Source organism: Myotis nattereri (genome assembly GCF_964212035.1).
Source record: "Myotis nattereri genome assembly, chromosome: 3".
Classification (NCBI taxonomy): domain Eukaryota; kingdom Metazoa; phylum Chordata; class Mammalia; order Chiroptera; family Vespertilionidae; genus Myotis; species Myotis nattereri.
The window spans coordinates 78,259,760-78,287,161 of record NC_138077.1 but is presented as its reverse complement, the minus strand read 5'-3'; the positions used below and the strand labels follow the sequence as shown (position 1 = coordinate 78,287,161).

The 27,402-nt window shown below is 46.0% G+C and overlaps 1 long non-coding RNA gene across 1 annotated transcript; it reads left to right on the top strand.

Moving 5' to 3' along the window:
• Positions 1–1,228: 1,228 nt before the first annotated feature.
• Positions 1,229–23,845, top strand: LOC308515889. Its single transcript, XR_013995677.1, has 6 exons — positions 1,229–1,538; positions 5,812–5,894; positions 6,804–7,396; positions 7,500–7,570; positions 9,003–9,107; positions 23,247–23,845. It is a non-coding gene; the product is annotated as an uncharacterized lncRNA (long non-coding RNA).
• Positions 23,846–27,402: the final 3,557 nt, after the last annotated feature.

Genomic DNA, 27,402 nt, shown 5'->3' with positions numbered 1-27,402 from the left:
CTTTTGTTTAAATTATCATACATTTTAAAATCTATCTACTTTGAGACAAATAGTTCTTTATTGATTTTTAGCTGCCCTGTAATATTTATTCATATGAGTATTTCAGAACTATGTATGTATTCCTTTTCTAGTGAATATTTACCATATTTTGTTGATTTTATTTATTATTATTTTTAAAATATATATATATTTTTTTACTTCAGAGAGGAAGGCAGATAGACAGAGAGAAACATCAATAATGAGAGAGAATCATTAATTGACTGCCTCCTGCACACCTCACACTGGGGATTGAGCCTGCAACCCAGGCATATGACTAGGTTTCAGAGCAGACCGTGACTTCCTAGTTCATTGGTTGATGCTCAACCCCTGAGCAACACTAGCTAGGCATGTGTTGTTGATTTTAAAATGTGCAGTAGGCCACATTTAAAATCATTTGAAATCCAAATACTGTGCAAATAATAATGCACATGGCCTTCATCTACTCTGTGTAGGACAAGGGTCCGCAAACTTCCTGTGTCAAGGGTTTGGTAGTAAATGGTTTGGGCTCTGTAGACAATACCATCTTGGTCATAGCTACTCAACTCTGCCATTGTAACATGCAAGTAGCCAAAGACGATGTGTAAATGAATGTACATGTCTGCCTTCCAGTGAAACAGTAATTATGGACACCAAACAGTAATTATGGACACCAAAATGTTAATTTCATATTATGTTTTTGTATCAAAAATATTCTTTTCATTGTTTTCTAACTTTTAAAACGTGAATAAAAATGATTCTTATCTCATGGGACATATATAAACAGGCAATAGTCCAGATTTCACCCACTGAGTATAACATCCTGACACGTGGTATGCAGATAATATAATGACATACCCTCCTTTATAACATCTATAAAAATTATTTCCTTCTTTAATATAAAACATCTAATAAAATAAGTCAAAAATTAAAAGCTCAGATATTCTACATGATGATGAGCAAACCAGTGACCTAATGAAAAATTCTGGCCCTCGACAGTGACTTGGTCAGAATGCAGAAGTGTCCTGTGTTGAAGTTACTCTGCAGGAACAGACTGTCAGTAGGCAATGCTGGGTGGAGGAACTAACCCAGACTCCTGAGCACAGCAGGATGGCAGCAAGGAGCCCAGGGTGGCCTCCTGGTACTGCTCAGAGGCGCCACCAGGTGGCGTAGCAGCAGCAAACGCGCCTGGCAGATGTGGCCAAAGGCTCTCACGTGGGTGAGGGGAACAAGCCTGGGGACCGCGAGTCACAGGACCCGCTGGGCTTCTTGGCTCGCGCTGCGGCCTCATCCGGGTCCGCCAGGGTCCCGCGGGCGGAGGAGCCGTTGGAGGCCGAGCCCAGCTGGTGTGGAGCCGCCCCCGCTGCCAGACCAAGCGCATCTGCCTGGAGTCCAGGCCACCATCCTGCAGGCGCTCCTCTCCCGCATGTGGGCAAGATCCACTTGCTCATCTGAGGGAGGAGCTGGAGCGGAAGCTGGTGAGGGGCACCCTGGACCAGACCACCTTCCTCAATGTCACCAAGGTGAGTGCCCTCCTGCTCACCTGCCCAGCGACTTCGCCTAAAAGCCTAGTCGACACCCCCCCCTCCCACCCCCCCACCCCCCTGCCCCCTCACCCCCGCCTCCACGCAACTGTGTGCGGGTTCCAGCCTATCTGGCACCTCCCAGGTGCTGGGACTTGGAGTGTCCCACGTGGTGGTGGCTGTTGTGGGTGGGAAGGGCTCATTCCAAGGGTGAACTTGAGTTTGTCAGGTATTTAAAACGCTTGGAGGATTGGGGCTTCCCACGGGCCTTGCTCTGTGGGAGCAGCCAAGGAGTCACTTTCCCGAAGGGTGGGACTCTGAGAGCCCCAGGGTCCTGGGAGAAAGCAGGAGAGTGGAGAGGCTCCATCAGGTCGCCACCTGGGACCAAGAGCCCCAGTGAGAGACCAAGAGCCCCCGTGTGGGCTCCTTCCCTGAGCTGGGCTGGTCCCCTGTCATTCTGGGGCAGGTTGCATGTGCTCCCTGGACCTGGAGGAGTGGTGGCTGCTGAGCTGATGGGACGCAGCTGGGGACACAGTTCCAGCCAGACCCCAGCAGGGCCCCCTGTCTATTAAGCCAGGCAGTGAGGGGTCCTGCTTCTCCAGGGCTTGTGACTCAAGCCAGGGGAAAAGACAGATCTGTAGTCTCCAGAAAATTAAGTACCTGGTCAAATATGGTGTGTGTGTGTGTGTGTGTGTGTGTGTGTGTGTGTGTGTGTGGTGGGGGGGGGGGGTGGGGGTTGTGAGCGGTAGAGGGTGGAGAGGCGAGCTGAGGGAAGGGAATGGGAAGGGGCAGAGCTTATTCCAGGCCTGGGGATATGTGGCTTGGAGGGAAGTCAACATGTGAGCCCATTAACAACTTGGTGTTTATTCAGCAGTGGCTTCAGTGCAAGGATGATAATTACATTGTGGTTGGCTGGTTGGCTGGTTGGTTGGTTGGTTGGTGGGGAGGTAGGTTGGTTTGGTCTCAGAAGAAATAAGAGGCAGAGCCAATCGTCAGTCTTTACTTAAAGCCCAGCAGTGGCCTGACTGGGTCTTGGCTGGTAGGGCCTGTCCTTCTCAGGCTGAGTTTGGAAGTGTTCTGAGAGAGATGGCAGCTCTTCTCCCACCTGTGAGCTGAGGCTGGCATCCTTGCTGCCTAGCAGCTGGCTGTCCAAGGGGCTTAGTGGCAGGAATGATTCACACACAGCTCCCTTCCTCACTGGACAGAATAGGTGACATGTGGCTCTCAGTCCGTGCACTAAGCTAATGTCAGGATGGGGCAGACCCTACACGGAAGTATTTCAGCTTCACAAACCATTTGAGTGAGTTAAAGAACAACTCTTATGTTTTTTTAACGTTTAAGGCAGAAGATACAGCCACCTTTTAATTTGATGTTTACAAGAGTTGATTTTTACACCCCAAAAAGTGGCTTCAGCTGAAGTTTTCCATACCTGGGAAGTTACTTGTTGAATTTTAATAAAAGTGACATATAGTACTCAACACATCTGTATTTTCTGAGCCTATTCACACCAATACAAAGAATATGCAATTATGTTTTAAGAAAATAATGCTAAATTTACTAGTTTGGGTTATAGGACAGTTACTAAGAAATGTTTCATAGTATCTACCAAAATGTTATAGGGTAAGTTTTATAGAGATTGTATATTTTTGAAATGAGTAGTAGTATAAAACTGTGTTTACATTTTTGTGAAGTTTTGTACCACAAAGTTTAAACCAAGGAAAAGTTTATAATTGCTGAATTATTTAGGAAGATTGTAGAAATCTGAACCTACAATTATTTTTTGAAGCGTTTGTAGAAAACTTATTTAAGAGGTCTAATTTTACCCTCATCCTATAGATGTAGCTAGGAGACCCAAAAAGGGTAAATGAAATCTCCAAGACCACAAGCTATTACTAGCAGAGATCAAATGAGAACCCAGGGCAAGTGCTCATTCTATTTTTCCTGTCAGCCTCTGTAGACCCAGTTGAGGTTAGCACCATAGAGCTGTGACTTAGGAGATCTGAATCCTTTAAAAATCTTTTCTGTATACATATGTTTCTCTTAGGAGTCTTGATAGTATTATTTAATTACTAGAGTCCTGGTGCATGAATTCATGCACATTGAAAGGAGATTAATTAGAAGAAATAATGTAAGATCACTATTTGCCCTTTCTCAATAATAGAAGTGTATACCAAATTCACAATCAACAATGACAGCTGGAAACACATGCAACTGGTGCCAGTGAGATATATATATATATATATAATCTCAAAACTTTCTGATTTAGCTAAACTTTTTCCAGCCTAGTGAAGTGCCCCAATTTTTTTTTCAGGATATTGACAGCAAAACAGCAGTAAATACCAATATGAAAGCAGATTATTATTGTGGATCATGCAGGGATAACAAAGGGAGAAATATTTAACTATAGCACTGTTTGACTCTATTCTGTGCAGTGAGAAAACCTGAAGTCATGTTCAGGTTCTACCATTTCTTGCTTCTTTTCAGTTGGGTCAATTTTTAAAACATTCCAAATCTCCATTTTCTGGCTAATGAAATGAAAACAGGATTCTACCGAGTCTCCTCTCTACCTATTCTAGGACTTTAGTGAGGATCAAATGAGATGAGGCACATGAAAAACACTTCAAAGATATTTGGTCAAAGTGTAAAATGTTTGCACCTGGCTATAAAGCAAGTGGGTGAAGAGACTCCAAGGAGGCTAGTCGCTAGGGAGAGGAAGCCTGTTATTACTATGTGACATCATTACCTGGTGCCCACAGCCACCATTTCTGTGTTGGGCTGGCCTGTGGGCTTTGTGCCATGGGTTTGTGGCGGGGCCTGTGTCCCCCTTGGGAAAAGCGGAGTGTTGCTTGTGGACTCTCGAGCGCAGGGCCCTTCCTCTGTAAATGGCCAGTTCAGGTCACAGCAGCTCCAGTATTGAACGTCTGCCCCTGGTGGTCAGTGCTCTTCATAGTGAGTGGTCAGGTGGTCTAATCCTTAGCACATTCGCCTTTTATATATATAGATTTTGCAATAAGAATGGCAAAAACCGTTTTAAAAAATATTACTGTGGCTCATGTCTGAAATTTATCAAATCTGAAACTTTACTGTAGCTATCAGCCTTCCAATGAGGAATTCTTCAAATACAGCCTGAGCTGTGGACCCTGAGGCACCCTGCCTACGAGCCACTCTTCAGGGTTGCTGACCCGCACCATCCCCTGCCGCGCCTCCACCCCCTGCCCATTATTTTTTCCAAGCAGACCCAGCATCTCCAAAGCCCAGTGTTCTCATTCTGGAGCTGTTGGAGTGCAAGAATGCATTTTAAAGGAGATTTCACAACCCAAAGCACTTTTTAAGCTTCTCAAAGATAAGTGGATGGTCACTGAACATGGATGCAAAATGCATTTTACACCAAAAAAAGTTACTTAAATGTTTTTTAGAAGATTTTTTCTCATTATCAAAATAATATAGGATTATTATTACAAACTTAAAAAGAATAGTATAAAGTAAAAGAAATCACTTCTTTCCACTATACAAGGTTAACTACTGTCAACATTTCAAAGTATTTCCTTTTGTCTTCCGTACATTTATATATCCAGATACCTTTTTGAGGTGATACTATTAATTCATTTATATTAATATATGTTGTATTGGCTTCAGACAGGAAAGGAGAGGGAGAGAGAGGTAGTAACATGAATGATGAGAACGAATCATTCATCAGTTGCATCCTACATGCCCCCTACTAAGGATGGAGCCCAAAACCAGGGCATGTACTCTGGCAGGGACTCCATGTATGACCTCCTGGTTCATAGATCAAGGCTCAACCACTGAGCACGCCTCCAGGGCAAGATGATACTATTTGTTATGTGTATATCCTGATTTGTTTTCTCTTAGTTATGGGGTATTCATTCCACTGCATCTATAACCACTTTTTTCCCATTGATTAAGGCACTGTTTATTTTTCCCAGCTTTATTGAGAAATAATCAATATACACCACTGTATACGTTTAAGGCAGAGAGAACGATGGTTTGATTTACCTACATTGTGAAATGATTACCACATTGGGTTCAGCTACCGTCTATTGAAGATGTGACAAACCAAAATTGAAATCTCTAATGTAATTTGAGTTATTTTTTTCTTCCAAGTCAAACCTACAATTGTTACTATTGCAATAAAGAGCTTGTACTTGGAACTAAAGTGCAGGGTGTGGTGGGTCTGCAGGCTGGGGCTCTACTGCCCTGACCTCTTGCATTTGACCCCTGTGCCTGTTCACATGCAGATCCTTTCTCCTTCCAGACTTCACATGAGACTGGTGATGGATATGCTGCCCCTGCTGGACGGGGCTCCACAGTCTGTCTTCCCACCACGGAGTGGCGGAGGTGAGTGCCCCCTGTGTAAGGCTGTGGAGCATATGAAGTTCAGAATCACTTGTGTCTCAGCAGCTCTGGGGGTGATCTCAGCGTCAGCATTCGCAGAGCCTATGCTGCCTCCAGGGTGTGCTCTGTGCGGGTCCAGCTCACCCACAGCTCCTCTCTCCCTGGATTTCAGCTGCCTTACTGGTCCTTCTGCTAGATGCTCTGGTTCTCTCTCTCAGAACCTTACACTCCTCTCCACCCATGAGCTGTGTGGAAGCTTCATATAACAGGATGGTTTTCAGGGAAAACTGGCAAGAGAAAAAGAAGAAAAATAATCAGGAGTCGCCCCAATACTTTGGAGTCCAGGGCCCCCTTTTCTCAGGTCCTCACCAGAGATGGCTTTTTCCTCAGCATTTGAGGGATTTATGCCCAGGCCATGGCGTTAGAGCCCGGCCAGAAGAGAAGGGGGAAGGGTACAAGGGTCCACTCTGGCTCCCACAGTCCCCTGATCCAGTCCTCTCTGAGTCATTCCCGTCCTGCTCACAGAGCAGTGCTAAGACTCACTGTCTTCAAGACAAATCAGCTCACCACCGTGCTGGTCACAGGTCAAGTTCTCAATTCTCTCCCCACTCAGCCCACTGCTGCTCTCTCTGGAGTCCGCAGATAGTATTCTCTCTGAGACCACGGTTGTCATCATTGGGTGGACAGCTGGCCATTGGTCTGCTCCATCTCGGTGGCTCCAGAATGATGTGTTTTCTTCTTTGGAGAAGAAAAAAAAAGAGCAAGAGTATGGGTCTGGACAGCAAGTAGCCTTTCTGTAGAAATGCATGGACTGTGAGGTTTTTTTACTCTTAGTACTTTGAAGTGCTAGGTGCATTGCATTGGCTTGCGGTACTTTTATTTTATTATTCTTTCTGGATGTTCTCCCTGAAGGTGACTGAGTTGGCTGGCTGCACAGGTGAAGGAACAAGAGGGTGAGTGAGCTGTCCTATGTGCCAAGTAGCAAGGAGTTTGTGCTGTTCTGCATTTCTGAGCCTCTCTCACCATGTGAGTCAAGTCTGGCCTGATGCGAGGACAGCCATGAGCGGCTGCTCCCAGGCCATCCTGACAACACTCCTCTGTCCCACCTCTACACCATGGGGCTGTGCTCATTGTCAGCTGAATCCACAAGCCAGGGCAGCCCTGGAGCCCTCAGTCACTGTGTGGAGAGCTTTGGTGGCTCCCTGGCCCACATCATGAACCAAAAAGAGCAAGATTTTATGGGGTACAGACACTGAAAAGGCCTTCATGACAGCCCTACATTATTACCCTAATGATATAGGTTTGGATGGACAATTACAAACTCCCTACTTGACCACAGAGTAAAGTATGAAACCTTAATGAGTGACACTCCGTCTCTCATCTTCGTTTCACCCCTTAAACTAGGGATGTGTTGATTTCATCCACCAGCATTACTTCTTCCATCTTGCATTCAAATTGACAGGAAAATTGGAGCCATCTATGGAAGGAGAGAGCATATGAAGACGGTATTATTTTTACCTTAATTTTGAGCACAACTCTGTTGAGTACAAAGAAAAAAATTATTTTTCTTTCCTGACCTTTAACAGAGCATAGGTATCTTTCCTACAGTTGAGATCTGCAGATGATTAAAAGGCACGTGCTTCCAACGACAATGCTGCCTTCCTTCATCCTTGTCCTTGGTAAGTGTCACCCCTGGGGTGACCCTGGTCCCAACCAAGCCACCGAGAAGTGAATCTGCTCTGTGGAGGAGACCCTGGCCCAGCGTTCCTGGAATGGCACAAAAGGCCCAGGCTTGTCACTTGGTTCATGTGGTTTAATGAAGCAGAGGGTCACTGTGGGAGGATTGTGCTGCCGGTGTTGTGTTTTGTGAGATTGTTAAAAGGTTTGAAGCTCCTTTAAGAAACCAGGTGGTACAGTGAAGGAGCTGTTCCCCCAAGTGATCGCATTAGAGGTGGCTGAGACACAGCAGCTGTATTAAAAGCTGTGGAAGCTTCATGATGGGATGAGAACTTAGCTGTGTAGGTCACTGGTCTGGATGGTGGCCCTCAATCCCACTGACCACCAGTTCCTGTGGGCAATTCCTTATACTCAGCCCTGACCCCAACGGGACCTGCTGGACCAGATTCTCTGGGGCAAGACAACCAAATCTGGTTGTCGCCCCTTTTATTTTTTAACCTTTTAAAATTATAATTGTAGATTCCCATTATTTCTAAGAGATAACGCAGAGGTAGCCCATGTAATCTGACCCGGTTTCCCTCAATAATATCTTATAAAAATCTCACAGCCAGGATATTGACAGTGACCCAACCACCCATGTAGGGCCCATAGAAAACAGCTCTACCCGATTCTCCCACACCCAGGACAGTGCCTTCTATTTTTTTTTTTTTTGGTATATTATTATCACAGTAATATATACAAAATGAAATTTACCATTTAAACTATTTTTCAGGGCACAATCCAGTGGTCTTAAGTGGTCCTTAACACAACTTAACATTCATATTGTTGTGCTGCCCTCACCACCATCAGCTCTATCACTGTTCTCATCTTCTCCAACTGAAGCTCTGTCCCCACTAAACAACAACTCTGCATCCACTCCCCCATTACTGGTACCCTCCATCTTACCTCTATGACTCTGATGCCTCTAGGGACCTCATGTGAGTGGGATCACACACTATTTGTCCTTTTGTGACTGGCTTATTTCATTGAGCATCATGTCTTCAGGGTCCATCCAGGTTGTAGCATGTGCCACAATGGCCTCTTTTTCTAAATTGAATATATTGGGGTGAGATTGGAAATGAAATCAGGTAGCTTTCAGGTATACAGTTCTGTAGTACATCATCTGTATGTTGAATTATGTGTCTCACCGCCCTCCCCCCGACCCAAGTCAGGTCTCCTTCAATCACAATTTATCCTTTCTAAACCCTCTTCTACACACACCCCTCTCTCTCTGATAATCACCAAACTGTTGTCTGTGTCTATAGGTCTTTTCTTTGCTTAATCCCTTCACTTTTCCCCTAGTCCCCCAACCTCCTCCCCTCTGACAGTATTTAGTCAGTTTTCTGTATCTATGAGCCTTTTTCTATTTTGATTGTAGTTTATTTTGTTCATTAGAGTCCACATATAAGTGAAACCATAAGGAACCTGTATTTCTCTGACTGGCTTACTTCACTTCACTTAGCATAATACTCACCGGCTCCATCCATGCTGTTGCAAAAGGTAAGATTTTCTTCATTTTCTATTGTGTGTGTGTAGGTGAGTAGTATTCCATTGTGTTAATGTACCATAGCGTTTTCTCCATTTATCTGCTGCTGGGCACTTGGGCTGCTATGAAATCTTCGGGATTGTCAATAATGCTGCCGTGAACATAGCATTGCATATATCCTTTCCGATCAGTGTTTCAGGTTTCTGCAGAGATATTCTCAGAAATGGAAATGTTAGGTTATAAAGCAGTTCTATTTTTAATTTTTGAGGGAACTTCATACTGCTTTCCACAGTGGTTGCACCAATCTGCATTCCCACCAAGAATACACGAGAGTTCTCTTTTCTCCACATATTCACCAGCACTTGATGTTTATTGATTTATTGATGATAGCCATTCTGACAGAGGTGAGGTGATACCTCGCTATGATTTTAATTTCCATTTCTGTAATGATTAGTGATGCTCAGCATCTTTTTATTTGTGTAATAATCATCTGCAGATCCTCGCTGGAGAAGTGTCTGTTTAGGTTCTTTGCTCATTTTTAAATTGGATTGTTTAATTTTCTTATGATGTTGAGTTTCTTAAGTTCTTCATGAATTTTGGATATTAAACCCTTATCAGATGTATCAGTGGCAAATATGTTCTCCCATTCAGTGGGTTGTCTTTTCATTTTGTTGATGGTTTCCTTTGCTGTGCAACAACTTTTTAGATTGATGTAGTCCCATTTGTTTAGTTTTTCTTTTGTTTCTGTTGCCCAAATAGATATATCAGAATAAAAAATATTTCCATGAAAACTTATTGCCTTTATTTTCTTCTAGAATTTTTACGGTTTCAAATCTCACTTTCAAGTCTTAATCCGTTCTGCATTTTTTCTTCAATATGGTGTAAGAATGTAGTCTGCATTCATTTATTTTTCTACTTATGTGTCCAATTTTCCCAATAGCATTTATTGAGTGGACTATCTTTACCACATTGTATAGTCTTGTGTCCTTTGTCAAATATTAATTGACCATAAATGTATGGGTTTATTTCTGGACTTTTTATTCTGTTCCAATGATCTTTATGTGTGTTTTATGCCAGTACCATGCTATATTTATTACTATGGCCTCGTAGTATAGTTTGTTATCAGGTAGCATGATTCCTCCCACTTTATTCTTCTTTCTCAAGATTACTCTGGCTATTGGTTTGGTTTTATTTTGTTGTTGTTTTTTGTTTGTGTGTGTGTGTGTGTGTGTGTGTGTGTTGGGTTTTTTTGTTGTTGTTTTGGTTTTTTTTTTTTTGTATTTCCATATAAATTTTTGTGATATTTGTTGTAGCTCTCTGAAATACGTCACTGGACATTTGAATGTTGTTAATTCTTCCTATCTTTGAACACCATATATGCTTTTATTTATTTGTATCTTCTTCAACTTCTTCCTGTCTTCCTTCCTTTCTTTCACTTTCTTCTTTCTTTTTCTTTTTTTCTTTCTTTCTTCTTCATAATCTTTATTATGTTCAGGTGAATTCCCTCTATTCACATTTCGCTGAGAGTTGTTATAATGAATAGGTGTTGTGTTTTGATGCTCTTTCTGCATCTATTGTTATAACCATGTGATTTTTATTTATTTTGTTTACGATGTATCATGTTTTTTATGTGTAGATACTGTACAAAGCTTGCATCCCTGGAATAAATCCCACTTCATTATGGTGTGTAATCTTTTTAACGTATTGCTGGATCCATTTTGCCAATATTTTGTTGAGGATTTTAGCATCTATATTCATCAGGGCTATTGGCCTATAATTTTTTTCTTTGTAAAGTCTTATTCTGGTTTGGGATTAGGAGAATGCTGAACTCATAAAATGAGCTTGGGAGTCTTCCCTTGTCTTGAGTGTTTTGGATGAGTTTGAGGAGAACAGGTGCTAGTTCTTCTCTGAGTGTTTGATGAAATGCACTGTGAAACCATCCAGTCCAGCACCTGCATTTGTTTTTTGCTGCTTTGTTTATTTCTGCTCTGATCTTTATTATTTTCTTTATTCTTCTCACTTAATGGTGTCTTTGTTTTTCTTTTGCACTAGTTCCTCTAAGTGTCAAGTTAGATGATGTATTTCAGATTTTTCTTGTTTCTTGAGGTAGACCTGTAATGTTAGGAATTTCCCTCTTAGGACTGCTTATGCTGTGCTCCATAGAGTGAGGATTGTTGTGCTCTCATTTCCATGTGTTTCCAGGTATTATTTCATTATTTCCTTGATCTCATTGTTATCTATTCATTGTTCAGTAACATGTTAATTAGCCTCCAAGACTTTCTGTGTTTTACAGGTTTTTCTTTTTCTTTTTCTGTTTTCTTTTTAATCCTATAATTACTAATTTTTATTGTGGTAAAATAAATATAAGATTTAGAGTTTTAACCACATTTAAGTATACATCAAGTATATTGACATGCAATTCTCACCACCATGTATCCCCAAATTTTTATTTATTTATTTATTTATTTATTTTTGCTTGTCATTGTTTTTATTTCTCTGTTAATAAATTTATTGGGGCAGGGTGGTTTTAGGTGTGTACAATTCAGTAATAGATCACTTGTACATCAGTTTTTTCTAATTGACTTCTGGTTTTATACAATTATGACCAGAAAAGATTCTTGATATGATTTCAATCTTCTTAAATTTACTGAGACTGTTTTTGTGCGCTAACATGTGGTCTATCCAGATAATGTTGCACGTCCACTTAAAAAGAATGTATATTCTACTGCTTCAGGGTGAAATGCTCTGAAGATACCAATTAAATCCATTTGATCTATTGTGTTTTTTCAGGCCACTCATCTTTTTTTTTTAATTTAAAGACTAGGTGTGAGGCCGCCCTGCACAAGTGTGAGAAGGTGCCCAAGTCTCCCCCCCACCTCTCCCTCCCCCCCAGCCCCCACCCGTCTCCCTTCCACCCCAGCCTCTGCCCCTCTCCCTCCGCCCCCACCCACAGGGCCCCCAACCCAGGAGGAGGTCAGGGCCCAAGTCTCCCCCCCGCCTCTCCCTCCCCCCCAGCCCCCACCAGTCTCCCTCCCCCCCCCAGCCCCCGCCCGTCTCCCTCCACCCCCACCCGCAGGGGCCCCAGCCCAGGGGAGTCAGGGGAGCCTAGGGGAGCCAGGAGAGCATGTCCCACGCTAGGGGGAAGGGAACGCTTCACTGATTTCAGTGTCACCCTTGCGCAGGGGCCAGCCTAATCTCATCTGTATCATTCCAGCTTTAGTATATGTGCTCCTGCGGCTGCTGCAGAGTCCAGCACCAGGCCACTCTTTGCTTCTTGATTTTCTGTGCGGATGATCCAGTCATTGATTCCAATGGGATGTTAAAATCCCTACTACGTCTGTATTATTGTTGAACTCTCCATTTATGTACATCAGGATTTGATTTACACATTTACTTGCTCTTATGTTTAGGAAATACATGTTTGCAAGGGTTATATCCTCTAGTTGGATTGCTCTCTTGATCATTCTGTGGTGTCCATTCTTATTGCTCAATATAGCCTTTGTTTTAAAGTCTGTTTTGTCAGCTATATAGGTTTACCTCCCCGGCTTATTTTTCATTTGTATTTGCATGAAATACCTTTTGCCATCCCCTTGCTTTTTGTCTGTATATCTTTCATTCTGAGATAGGTCTCTTGTTGACTGCATATATATGGTTCTTGATTTCTTATCAATTCAGCTACCATGTCTTTTAATTGCAGCAGTCAAGCCACTTACATTTAAAGTGATGATTCGTAGATATGTTTTATTCTGTTAACTCTGTTTCCCTTTTATTCCTTCTTGATAGTTCTTATACTAATGGTTTGGTGGTAACACACTTGTTTTGCTGTTTCTTGTCTAGGCAGCTCTTTATTTCTCCGTCAATTTTAAATGACAGCCTTGCTGGGTAAAGTAGTCTTGGTTGAAGGTCCTAGCTTGTCATTATTTTGAATAGTTTGTGCCAATCCCTACTGGCCTGGTATGTTTCTGTAGAGAAATAAGCTGACAATCTTACGGGAGCTCCCTTGTAGGTAACTGACCGTCTTTCTTTTGTTGCTTTTAAGATGTCCTGTCTTTAATCTTTGTCATTTTCATGATGATGTGTCCTGGTGTCAAGCCTTTTTGAGTTCATCTTGTTTGGGACTCTGTGCTTCCTTGACTTGTGTGTCTCTTCCTTCACCAGGTTAGGGAACTGTTCGGTCATTATTTCTTTTAATATGGTGTAGTCCCTTAATCTTTCTTTTCTCCTTGTACTCCTATAATGTGGACGTTGTTAATGTTTCATGTTGTCCCAAAAGTCCCCTAAACAGTCCTCATTTTTAAAAGTTCTTTTTTCTTTTTGCTGTTTTGTCTTCTGTGACCTTGTCTTCCAAATCACTAATTTGATTCTCTCCTTAATCAAATTATTTATTTTCTCTAGTGTATTCTTCATTTCAAAGATTTTACTCTTTATTTCTGACTGGATCTTTTATATGGCTTAAATATACATTTTCATGCCTACTATCAGTTTTCAAGTTCCTACTGATTTCATCCATTCTTCACCTAACTTCAATTAACATCCGTACAACCATTTTATGTATATATATATATATGCAGTATCTGGAATATTGCTTGCCTCACTTTGTTTAGCATTTTTTCTGGATGTGTCCCATGTTCTTAAATTTGGGGCATGTTTCCTAGCATTTTGGCTTCCTCTGTGTGTTTGTTTCTTTGTATTAAAATCCAGGTCTTGGTAGTGTGGCTTCGTGTAGTAGGAGTCCTGTGGAACCCAGTGGCAATTTCTTCTTGATCATCTGAGTTGAGTGCTCCAGGGATGTCCCGTGTGTGTTGTGTGAACCTTCCTGTGGCAGTTGATTCTTGATGGCTGTTGGCCCATGCATGTACTGAATCGATGCTCAGGCTAGTTGGCTGCGACCACAGTGTACCCTGCCTATAGTATAGTGTATAAGCTGCTGACAGGTGTTGACCACGTGGAGTGCAATTCACCTCAGCGGGATCTGGTGCCTGCCTAGATCTCTCTTTGGATCTGCCACTTCTGAGGCTAATTGTATCCTTCTCTGATGTGCTCTGAAGCTGGCCACTGGTCTTGTTGGTCCTGGGGCTTCCTGGGAGCAACTCTGGTGCTGAACAATGTCAGATGCTTGATGTGACTTGCCCAGGGCAATCTATTTGCATCTACAAAGCAATTCACAATTTGTGACAGGCACTCCTGAGGCCCAGTAAGCACAGGAAGGCCCAGGCAGGGCACCAAAGCTGGCTTTTACTAGCACTGATCCCGGGAAAAGGTCAGCAAAAGTCCCAGAGCACACCATGTTCTGCCTCCCTGTCTGCCTCCATCTGCCGAGTGCCTGTTATTCTCCGCTAATGATAGAGTCTCTGGAAGCACTCAAGTTGCATGAGGTAGGTTCTCAGGGAGTCCCCAGGTAGAGGTGAGTGGTGTTCACCAGATGGATGCAGGTTCAAGCTCAGTGTCAGTGTTGGGTCTGAGGCCACTCAGCAAATGTCCCAGGGGATATCAGGTCCGGCTGCCACCCGCTGGGTCCTCACACATCTTTGAGCAGTGTACAGAAGACAAAGACCTGGCATTGTTTGTAGGAGGAGAATGAAAAAGTCAAAAGAGGCTGCTTCCCAGGATTGAAGATGTCTGGAATCTGTAGTCTGAGATCAGCCGAGTGAGCTTAAGGGCTTTGCAGAGGGTCTGTGGATTCTCAAAGGCCAGAGAGCTGCTTTCTGTTGTAGATGATCCATGGGTCCCCTGGGATGCCACAGGGGAGCGAGAGCATGGTGGGATCATGCAGGTGTCATCCAGTCATCATGTAGTGAAAAGTTGAGTCCCCTTCTGGGTGGCTGATTTCAGCAGATTCATCCCTCCATTTCTGTCCTAAGAGAACTGGAGCTCTCTCCAGACTTCTGACCACATGCATGCTCACTGGCTTCCCGGGCAGCACTGTCCCTGCCTTCTTTCCTCAAGGCTGGGTGAGCCAGGCTGGCTGGAGTGTAGGGAAGGGAGGATAGAGGTCCATTTGGTGGGTTGAAATGCTGTGAGAACCTTTAAGGCTTAAATTTATTTTTTCTGTGTTGGCTCCCACACTACAAGTAAGCAGCCAAAGTGATGCTTAGCTCACTCTCAAGGAAGCACAGTTCTGCCCTGCACCAGTGCCACACATCACCAGAGCCATGAAGGGAGCTACTGGAGGAAGAAAACAGGGCATTCCTCTCCCAGGAGTGTAACACCCTCACAGGCATGATGCTGTCTGGAGAGCTGACCACTGTTTAAGCGCTTAAGGCTTTTAGGCACAGAGTGTAATTATCTGATTTACATTTTTTAAAGATCACTCTGATTCGCATTTTCATTTTTATTCAAAATTGTTTTACTACTTTAATTTATTTTCAATTAGGGATGACATTCAATATTAGTTTCAAGTGTACAAAATAGTGGTTAGACATTTATATAACATATAAAGTCATCTCCTGATAAGTCTAGCATGGGATATCTTTGAAAAGGGTATTAATGGTATTCATGAGGGCTCCACCCTCATAACCTAATCAACCTCAAAAGACCCACCTTTCATTTACTTTTAATCAACCATATTTGGGTGACATTCATTAATGATATTGCATAGGTCAGGTGTGCAATTCTATATTGCATCATCAGTAGATTGCATTGTGTGTTCACTGCCTTCAAGTCAAGTCTCCTTCCATCACCATTTATCCCCCCTATTCCCTCTTCTCCCTGCCCCACCTGTCACCCACCAACCCTACCCCCTACTCCCCACAGGCCACCACCACCTGCCACCCGACAACCACACCCAGCCCCCACCGGACTCACCACACCCCCAACCCACAGCCCCCTCCTGCGACCCCATACCACCCACCTGCCAGCTCCCATCCCCCACCACTACCGCTCACCCCCACCTCACACTCTTACCCACACCCCTACCCACACCCCACAACCCACACCTCACACCCCACACCACCCCCCTGATTCTTGACCCCCCATTCCCCAGTCCACACCCCCTAACCCCCACTCCCCTCCCCCCACCCCCACCTCCCATCCCCCACCCCCCAACTCCCCATCCCCAACCCCCCACTCCCATCCCCCACTTCCCACCCCTAACCTCCCACCCCCACCCCCCTTCCCCTGTTTGTGATTTGACATTTGAAATGATATTTGAGATGTGTCTTGAGAGCACAGGTAGGATTTAGACAGATGAAGAAGGTGAGAATGTACTTCAGGTACAGAGAGTGGACACTCAGCCTAAAGGCAGGAGAGATGAACACTGGAGAGGCCAGAGCATATGCCCCTCAGATGCCTGTGAGTGAGGGGTCAGGGCAGGGAAACAGAAGACCCTGGCATGGAAGGAAAAGGCAGAGGGATAAGGTGACCAACCACAGAGTGGTCAGAGCAGGGGAGACAGCAGCCCCTCCATGGGAAGGCAGGGCAGTGGGGGCAGGGGACCAGGGGAGGGACCAATGGACAGGGAGGACAGGGAATGCTGTGAAGGGGCAGGGCTGGGGAACAAGGGCCCCACCATGGGGGAACAGGGGACTCTCCATGGAGGGGTGTGTTTCCCCTGTTACCTATCTCTACTCCCCTGTCCTCCCTTCCCTGGACCCTCCATGGATGGTGCCCTAACCTCACTATCCTGCTCAGACTATGTGGGGTCCTTTGTCCTCCCTGCCCTGCTACCTCCCGGGAGGATGTCCTCTCTCCCCTGCCCTGCCATCTATTTAAGGACCTGTGCTGAAATCCTTGCTGTCTCAAAGTAGGGTTCTCTATCCCCCCAGCCTCTCCCCTCCATGGAGAGTTGCCTGTTCCCTCTCCTGCATGACCTGTTCCTCTATGTAGGATTCTGTCTCCTCCCTGCCCTTCTCCCTCAAACTGGGGTTCCCTTTCCCCACTGCTTGCCCCCTCAAAGTGAGGTTCTCTGTCACCCTGCCCTGCCCCTTCCATGAAGGAAACCTTATCCTCCCTGCCCATCCTCCTCAAAGTGAGGTTCTCTACACCCCTGCCATGCCCATCGATGGAGGGTTCCCTGCCTCACCTGTCCTGAAGCCTCCATGGAGGTTTCCCTGTCCCCACTGCCCTGCCCTCTCCCTGGAAGTGTCCCCTCTCCTCCCTGCCCAGTCAACTCTATGGAGGATCCCCACTTTCCCTGCCCTCCCCCCTCCATGGAGTTTCCCCTCTACTCTCTGACTGGCCAATCATACAGGGTCCCGTGTTCCCAGTCCCCACTGCCCTGCCCTATCAATGGAGAGTTCCCTGTTCCCTATACCCACTTCACTTCCCCCTCCACATAGAGTTCCCATTCCCACTATCCTTCCCTTCCATGGAGGGTCCTCTCCTTGCTGCCCTGTTACCTCCATGGTAGGTCTCCTCTCCTCTTTACCTGAAACCTCCATGCATTGTCCCCTCTACTCTTTATTCTCTCCCTCCATGGAGGGTCCCTTCTCCTCCCTGTCGTCTCCCCTCCATGGAGGGTCCCTTCTCCTCCCTGCCCAGCCCACTCCATGGAGGGTCACCTCTCCTCTCTGTCTTCTTCCCTCAATGGAGTGTCCCCTCTCCTCCCTGACCTACCCCTCCATGGAGGGTCCCCTGCCCCACCTGTCCTGTAGCCTCAATGGAGGGTTCCCTGCCCACTGCCCTGTCTCCTCCACGGAGGGTCCCCACTTCCTCTGCCCTCCTTCCTTCATGCAGTGTCCCCTCTCCTCCCTGCCCAGCCCATTGTTTGGGGTTCCCTGTTTCCGTTCCCCACTGCCCTGCCCCCTCCATGGAGGGTCCCCTCTCCTCCTCTCCCTTCCCACTCCATGGAGGTTCCCTTGTCCTTCCCGCAGAGCCACTAAAATTGAGGGTCCCCTCTTCTCCCTTCCCTGTCCCCTACACTCCCCCCTCCATGGAGGATACCTTCTCCTTCTTGACCCATCGCCTCCATGGAGGTTCCCATCTCTTCCCTGCCCTTCCTCTCCCTGGAAGTATCCTTCTCCTCCCTGATCTGTCCACTTTATTGAGGGTCCCTTCTCCTCCCTGTCTAGCCCATCCCTGTAGGGTTCTCTGTCCCCATCCCTGCCCTCTCCTCCCTGGCCTGTACCCTCCACGGAGGGATCCTTCTCCTCCCTGAACTGTGGCCTCCGTGGAGGGTCCTGAGTCCTCCTTACCTGTCCCCTCCATGGAGGGTTCCAATAACCCTACACTCCCCCCTCCATGGAGGGTACCTTCTCCTCCGTGACCCGTCTCCTCCATGGATGTTCCCATCTCCTCCCTGTCTTGTCCCCTCCAGGAAGGGTCCCATCTCCTCCCTGCACTTACCTTCATGAAGGGTCCCCTCCATTAATGGTTCCCACCTCCTCCCTGCCCTTCCCATGCATGGAGGGTCCCCTCTGCTCCCTACCCTGCCCCCTCCTTGGAGGGTCCCATCTCCTCCCTGCCCTTTCCTCCCATGAAGGATCCCACCTCCTCCCTGCCCTTCCCCTCCATGGGGGGTTCCATCTGCTCCCTACCCTGCTCCCTCCATGGAGGGTTCCCTCTCCTCCTTGCCCTTCCCCTCCACTCAGGGACCCCTCTGCTCCCTACCATGCCCCCTCCATGGAGGGTACACTCTCCTCTCTGTCCTGCCCCTCCATGGAGGGTCCACTCTCCTCCCTGCCCTTCCCCTCTATGGAGGGTCCCCTCTGCTCCCTACCCTACCCCCTCCATGGAGGGTACAATCTCCTCCCTGTCCTCCTCTCCATGGAGGGTCCCCTCTCCTCCCTTCCCTTCCCCTCCATGGAGGGTCCCATCTGCTCCCTACCCTGCCCCCTCCATGGAGGGTCCCATCTCTTCCCTGCCCTTCCCCTCCATAAAGGGTCCTCCCTCCTCCCTGCCCTTCCGCTCCATGGAGGGTCCCCTTTCCTCCCTGCCCTTCCCCTCCATGAAGGATCCCATCTCCTCCATAACTGTCCCTTCCATGGAGGGTTCCCTGTAACCACTGCCCTGTACCCTCCATGGAGGGTCCCCTTTTGTCCCTGCCCTGTACCCTCCATGGAGAGTCCCTTCTCCTCCCGGGCCACCCCTCCATGGAGGGTCCCACTCCTCCCTGGCTGTCCCCTCCCATGGAGGGTCCCCTCTCCTCCCTGCCTTCTCCCCTCCATGGAGGGTCCCCTCTCCTCCCTTCCCTTCCTCTCCATGGAGGGTCCCATCTGCTCCCTACCCTGCCCCCTCCATAGAGGGTCCCCTCTCCTCCCTGCCCTTCTCCTCCATGGAGAGTCCCATCTCCTCCATAACTGTCCCTTCCATGGAGGGTTCCCTGTCACCATTGCCCTGCACCCTCCATGGAGGGTCCCCTTTTGTCCTTGCCCTGTACCCTCCATGGAGAGTCCCTTCTCCTCCCGGCCCACCCCTCCATGGAGGGTCCCACTCCTCCCTGCCTGTCCCCTCCATTGATGGTCCCCTCTCCTCCCTGCCTTCTCCCCTCCATGGAGTGTCTGCTCTCCTCCCTGCCTTCTCCCCTCCATGGAGGGTCCTATCTCCTCCCTGCCTGTCCCCTCCATTGAGGGTCCGCTCTCCTCCCTGGCTGTCCCCCCATGGTGGGGACCCTCTCCTCCCTGCCTTCTCCCCTCCATGGAGGGTCCCCTCTCCTCCCTGCCTGTCCCCTCAATGGAGGGTCCCTTTCCTCCCTGCATGTTCCCTCAAAGGAGGGTGTCCTGTCCCCACTGCCCTGCACCCTTCATGGAGGGTGCCCTTTTGTCCCTGACCTGTACCCTCCATGGAGAGTCCCCTCTCCTCCCTGCCCACCCCTCCATGGAGGGTCCCCACTCCTTCCTACCTGTCCCTTCCATGGAGGGTCCCTCCTCCTCCCTGCCCGCTCCCCTCCATGGAGGGTCCCCTCTCCTCCCTCCCCTCTCCCCTCCATGGAGGGTCCCCTGTCCTCCCTGCCCTGCCCCCACCATGGAGGGTTTACTGCCTCCCCTACCCTGTCCTCTCCATGGAAGGACCCCTTCCCCCTGCCCTGCCCCCTCCATGCAGGGTCTTCTGTTTCCCTGCCCTGTCCCATCACTCACAGGCTCTGCGAGGCATGTGCTCTGGTCCCCAGTGTTCATCTGTCCTGCCTCCAGGCTGTGTCCACTTTCTGTACCTGAAGCACATCTCACCGTCTTCATCTGCCCAAATCCTCCCGGGCTCTCAGGACACATGTCAAATATCATTTCAAATGTCAAATCACCGAGTGATCTTTAAAAAATATAAATCAGATCCCCCTATTCTCGTGCCTAAAAGCCTTCCTGCTGTGACAGCATTTTCAACCCACACTAGGGCCCTCTATGTCCCCGCCCCCCACCCCCTGCTCTCTGCTGTTCCCATCCAGCCTGGCTGTCCTTGCCCTGGGGCACTGCCTCTCCTTTTGGGGTGGCTTCCCCAGGTCTCCATGGGGCCAGCTCTGTCTCAACAGCCATATCTCAGTTTAAATATGTTGGGGAGCCCTTTCCTGAGCCTTCTGGGGAGTCACTCTGCTCGGGAGCCCCCATCTAGCCCTATGGTATATCACCTGGCAGTAGGTCACAATACTAACAGAGGTCAGAATGGTAAGACAGGTCATAGAGGTAACCTAGCCACCATGCCAGGTCAGCCATGTGGGCCAACCTCTCAAGTTTTCTGGTGGTGGTGTTGTTAAAAATCAGTGAATAAACAATTATTGACACCAACACACCCCAGGTCCTCTACAGAAAGCACAGGAGGTGTGTCTCCCCCCGAGGTCCTGGCCCTCAGTAACCAGGTGTTCTTCAAAGTGAAAACTGGCTGGGAAGGAGGGGCAGGAAGCCAGGGAGGGACCCCATTTGAGTTGCTGGCTTTGAGGCTGGAGGAAGGGATCAAAGGCCAAGATTTTTGGGAGCCCCAGGAAGCTGGGAGTGGCTTAGGCAGGGAACAGAAGGGAACTGTGCCATAAGGAATGGAATCTGCCACGTCCCCATGAGCAGGCCCCCCGAGGCCTCCTGGGAGGAGGGCAACCCAATGAACCACCTCAGGTTTCTGACCCACAGCACCTGGGACCCCACACTTTGTCCTGTGAACCTCTGCGTTTAAAGTCATAGGTCAGGGCACCAATAGAAATCCTTTGTGTCCCTGTGGCTCCCTAGTCATATAAGCTAAGTCTGTTTTCTTCATGGCTCTTGCTGTCTTCTGAAATAAAGTGTGGCCTTGGTTCTTGTTCACCTGTCTGTCTCTCAGGCCCTCTCAGCACCTGAAAGGTGACCTGTGAAGGCCCCGCCCCGAGATCCAGGTAGACATCACACACTTGCTGAATGAATTCCTGAGCAAAGAGCTCTTTTTTGATTTCCTTTATTTTATATTTGTAATAAACCTGATTCATTAACATGTACATACATATGATATCTTAATCCTCTTTAGGACATCCCACATAGATTCATGAATTTTCAAAATATCTTAATTTTTTGGTCAAAACCCGTGTCTCAATTTCTTGTTCAGAAATGCAGTAGCTGCTTTATGACCTGCCTTGGGGAGGAGAGGGCTCTGACTGCAGACCAGGTTCACGCCAGGATGTGGCTCCTGTGCCTGGTCCTTCGCAGGCCAGCCCTTTGGCCTCTGGTGACCAGTTTACCCATGATGCACCTTTACACCTCATCTTCTGCTCACCAGCCTGGTGTTGCTTCCTGAGTTGGGCACAAGGTGCAATATACAGATCCTGTCACATAGAACCCACACCTAAAACCTGTATGTTCTTGTTGACCAATGTCACACTAGTGGATTTAATAGATAAAAATATTCTTTAAAAAATCACATATTAGTTATTTTGCAGATTGAAACTGGTTCAGTGAGATGAAGTGACTGGTCTGAGGTTCCCCAATATTCCCACTGCTCATGATTCTGAATGCCCAGCACTTTCTTCTCTTTCTCCCGTTAGAGTTCAAAGGCCCTGCCTTTTAGAAATCCAAAGAAGCTGAAAAAACAGTAGGAAGCTTCAAACCTCCTTTAGAAAGCAAACTTTAAGTCGGCAGAGGGGAACATCTTCTCTGTCAGTGTTTCTTTGCTTCTTTCTTCATTCATTTGCCAAATGTATGTTTTACAGACAATTCTAGAACTGACCTTTTCAGTACTGGATCTCCCTCTCAGAAGGTGCCTAGGCCTGAGCTAGGACCAAAGAGTCCCCAGTGCTGAGTGGGAATTCAGCAATGACTTTTGAATGTTTCTTTTTAAGAAATACATGCAAATTCTGATTTTACTTTAATCACTAGATACAGTGGGGCCTTGACTTACGAGTTTAATTCATTCTGAGACCAAGCTCGTTAAGGCGCTCCTTAACTCAAATTACTCTGTCAACTCAATGCAAAAAATCAGCCAAGAGACAGCTGGAATCTCAAAAAACTCCTTAGTCGGGACACTTGTAAGTCAAGGCCCCAGTGTACTAGGAAGGGCTCTCTCCTCACAAGAGCCTTTATGCTATTTTCACAAGACACTTGCTCAGTGTCTGGTGAAAGGAAGCTCAGCTTATTTCACAGAAGCACAACAGCTGAAACCACAGCACTATTTCTATAATAAGAAATTTCCTTTGCACATTGTAGTGAGGAAGAAACACCTTTAAGAAGAAATGTCAGATATAGTTACAGTTTTGCATGAATAAAGATAAGTACGGCTCAAAGTTGCAAATATATTCAGTATGTTAAATGTGCAGAAGAAATATAGCTTCTTTACTTGTTTCTAAATGAATTTGCTCTTGAGTCCCCCACCAAAGGATCGAGGGGAGAGGAGCAAAAGAAAATATTTAGCCCAGTTTAATATCTGAGTTCAGCCTCATGAAGGGAATCCTGTCTTTAAATGAACCCAGTGCCTTTCCCATTGGTGTATATGGGATGGGAGGCGGAGCTATTTTGTTCTTATGGCAACAGGGGCGGAGTCTTTGTACCTCCTATTGTCTCTCAGGGAGTAGCTAGCCAGGGTCCCTGCCTGGGGTCCTACTCCAGGCTTCCCTCTGGAGTTCTACTCACCCAGAGAGTGAGGACATGCAGCATCCATCCCTCCTGGGGGCTCCCAGTCTGCCCCGATAATCCCAGGGGAGCAGTCCTCAGCCCTCCAATTCTAACCCCAGTGTCTGTGTGTCCCCCTCTCCCCTCTGAGAGTCCTGGCTGCAGAGGAGGGGACAGGAGGCATCTGCAGTTCCCTGTCCTCAATCTCCTCTTTTGTTCCCACAGTTACCAGAGCTCAGAAGGCTTTGCTTCTCCTTCCTATCCATACAGACCTTCCCTGATGGAAAATTTGAGAACATTGGAAATCAGGGTAGGTAAATGCTTTTCAAGAGTACGTAAGTGTATACAAAGTATTTGAGAAAATTAATTTTGAAATTCCACATTTCTTTTAGTTGCTCTTTTGAAATTTGCTCTGCCTGAGGAGTCATCTGTGATTATTTTTTTTGCATCTCACCTTTCACAGTCTCTTCTCTCATTTTAGTAAAGAAAACCATGCCTTCCCCACCTCCTCCCAGAAATCTTACCATTGCCCCTGGGCGTGACACTCTCCAGCCCTCTGAACTATGAGTGCATGCCAACTAATCGCACTGCATGAAGCAAACCCTATTTGAGAAGGATTTCTTAGGGTGATCTGAAGGCCGCAGGAAAAACAAAAGCAGAGACTTCAGAGGTAGTTGGAGCCTCGGTCACCTCCAGCTACACAAATGTTAAACACAGCCTGACACCTGGCCAGACAGTGTAAAATCTCACAGTGCTCAAAATGGTTGATAAAAGGGAAAAATGGATTATTTTTTTGTTAAATAAACATCTGCATAATAAGAACTAAAAAAACCTAGTTTTCTTCCATAATTCAGGCACTTTACATGTATTGTTCTAATCCCACAATGGTCCCCATGTGCCTCCCATTTTAGAAAGCAGAGAACTGAAGTCAGAGGACTGAAGACAGGAGGCCAGAATTGGTGGGGCTCCAAATCCAGCCAAGTCAGCTCCCCCAGAGCAAGCTGCCTCCTGTGTCCAAGGTTTCCTCATCCTCCCTGATGGAGAGTCTGAGCTTCCGTCCATAACACACATACTGGTGTCTTCATGAATTTCAACCAATTTCCAAAAGAACCAGTGTGAAAAGAATTTTTACGGTTACGGGCAGCAATAGGGACACAGAAGAGACTCTCATTCAGAACAATTGGAGCATAGAAAATGTTTACAGATCTGCTTCCGAATAAATGAATGAATGTCACCCTGGGCTCAATGTTTAGACAGGTGCAGCTACAGAGAGAATCCAGAGACCACTCAGCTGCTCTGTAGACATGGGAGCATCCTACTAATGACACTTGCCTTGACACCTGCCTTGGTGAAAAGAATTATGCAGACGGCTTGAGCGGATATACAAAACATTTTATACATCGAAAAAATCTTTAGTTATGTGTTTTTTAAGTGAATTACTGAATCTTCTGAAACTTATTTTGGCTTTTGCAAAAGTTCAAAAAATTCCACATTCTTCTTATAGTTTCTTTTTTTATTCATTTTTCCCCTGATATTGGAAAAAGATAAAAAATAAAGCCATGTTCAAAGAACATAAAATCCGCCATAATTTCACATCCCACAGTTAACAGATAATAGTATGATCTTTTTCCTTTGTTTCTTTTACATATATATATATATATCTCTTATAAAATTGCAAAATTTGGAATTATATATTCTAATGTGTATATACATATATTTATGAAAATATAAGTACACATACTTTTTGCTTCCTCTTGTTCTTAAAATTATGCCATAAACCTTCCTGCACATTCTAAGAAAAGACTATTTTAATGGCTTTGTAATATTCCAGCATATGTTTAAATCACAATTCAGAGAACCAAAATTCTATCGCTGGAAATTTAAGTTTTTTCCACTTGTTCAGCATTATGAATAATAGGAAGAATCAGCACTTTCTAAAACTTTCTCCATTTTTTAAATGAAAGGAAATTAATTTTAAAATCACTAGAAAATCTGTGAGAATAGAAATGTTTTATTTTGCACTGCTCAGCAGTGTAGCCAGCAGCCACATATGGCTATTGAGCTCTCGATAGGTGGTTAGTGCCACTTAGGAGTGTGATTTCTCCTTTACTTCATTTTAAATTAGCCACATGTGGGTAATGACTACCTTATTGGTCAAAGCAGAACTTGAGAGCGCCGAATCCTAAGCACTAGACCACCAGAGACTGTGGTACATATAATGAACAACATAAACTGATGAACAAAAACAGATCCAGAGACAGAGAAACATCTATCAGACCACCAACCTAAGAGGGAATGTAGGAGAGGGTGGGGGTAAGAGGGAGAGATCAACCAAAGGACTTATTTGCATGCATATAGGCCTAACCAATGGACACAGACAACAGGGAGGTGAGGGCATGAGTGGGAAGGATGGGTAGGGTAATGTGGGGATAAGAACACATTTGTAATAACTTAATCAATAAATAAATCTTAGAAAAACAAACAAACAAACAGAAACCAACAAAGCAGAACTTGACACTTGGGAGCTCAATGCACTGCTTTGAGAATTTGCTTGTATGCAGGAATACCCCCATCTTGTGGTCTTTTAGAATATTGCTTCTGAAATATTGGGAACTTAGGTGTATTAGCAAGTATGAGCAAGTATTTTTTCTTATAACTTCAGAATGTTCATAAACCATAAGAGTCATCTGGTAGATTATGTAAAGTATCTGGAAGTTTAAAGACTGGCGTGACTAAAAGACAGTGAGTACACAGGGCAAATGAATTGCAGAGGACAGTAAATATTTAGAAAAACACTAAGAATAGAGTCACTCTTTTGATTGGGACACAGGGAGGATTTTAAACAGAGGGACCTTGTTATTTTCCAAGTCCAACAATATTACTATTTGCAGATAAGGCTTCATATGGTTATTCCTAGAATTAGTGCAGTTGAGAAATGATCACATTTAGGCATCAAGGATATCTTTTTCCAAGAATGGCGAAATGTGAAGAGTTCCTGGAAGTTGGTTCATCCTTGAAATAGCCTTGAAACAGATTTCATTGGAGATTTATCACTAAAGCACACCCCTTTGGGGCATGTTACCAAATATCCAGGATGCTACTTTAATATCCAGGTTTCAGAGCAGACTGTGACTTCCTAGTTCATTGGTTGATGCTCAATCACTGAGCAAGACTAGCTAGGCATATTTTGTTGATTTTAAAATGTGCAATATGCGACATTTAAAATCATTTGAAATCCAAATACAGTGCTAATAATAACGCACACGGCCTTCATCTACTCTGTGAAGGACAAGGGTCCGCAAACTTCCTGTGTCAAGGGTTTGGTAGTAAATGGTTTGGGCTCTGTAGACAATACCATCTTGGTCATAACTACTCAACTCTGCCATTGTAACATGCAAGTAGCCAAAGACAATGTGTAAATGATTGTACATGACTGCTCCCAGTGAAACGGTAATTATGGACACCAAAGAGTAATTATGGACACCAAAATGTTAATTTCATATTATGTTTATGTATCAAAAATATTCTTTTCATTGTTTTCTAACATTTAAAAAGTGAATAAAAATGATTCTTATCTCATGGGACATATATAAACAGGCAATAGTCCAGATTTCACCCGCTGACTATAACTTCCTGACACCTGGTACACAGACAATATAATGACATACCCTCCTTTATAACATCTACAAAAAAATTATTTCCTTCTTTAATATAAAACATTTAATAAAATAAGTCAAAAATTAAAAGCTCAGATATTGTACATGATGATGAGCAAACCAGTGACCTAATGGAAAATTCTGGCTCTCGACACTGACTTGGTCAGAATGCAGAAGTGTCCTGTGTTGAAGTTATTCTGCAGGGACAGACTGTCAGTAGGCAATGCTGGGTGGAGGAACTAACCCAGACTCCTGAGCACAGGAGGATGGCAGCAAGGAGCCCAGGGTGGCCTCTTGGTACTGCCCAGAGGCGCCACCAGGTGGCGATGCAGCGGCAAAACATCCTGGCATGCCAGCCTGGCAGATGTGGCCACAGGCACCCACATGGGTGAGGAGGACAAGCCTGGGGACCGCGAGTCACAGGAACCGCTGGGCTTCCTGGCTCCTGCTACTGCCTCGTCCAGGTCCTCCAGGGTCCCGCGGGAGGAGGAGCCGTTGGAGGCCGAGCCCAGCTGGTGTGGAGCCGCCCCCGCTGCCAGACCAAGTGCATCTGCCTGGAGTCCAGGCCACCATCCTGCAGGCGCTCCTCTCCTGCATGTGGGCTGGATCCATTTGCTCATCTGAGGGAGGAGCTGGAGCGGAAGCTGGTGAGGGGCAGCAATGGGCCAGACCACCTTCCTCAATGTCACCAAGGTGAGTGCCCTCCAGCGCACCTGCCCAGCGAC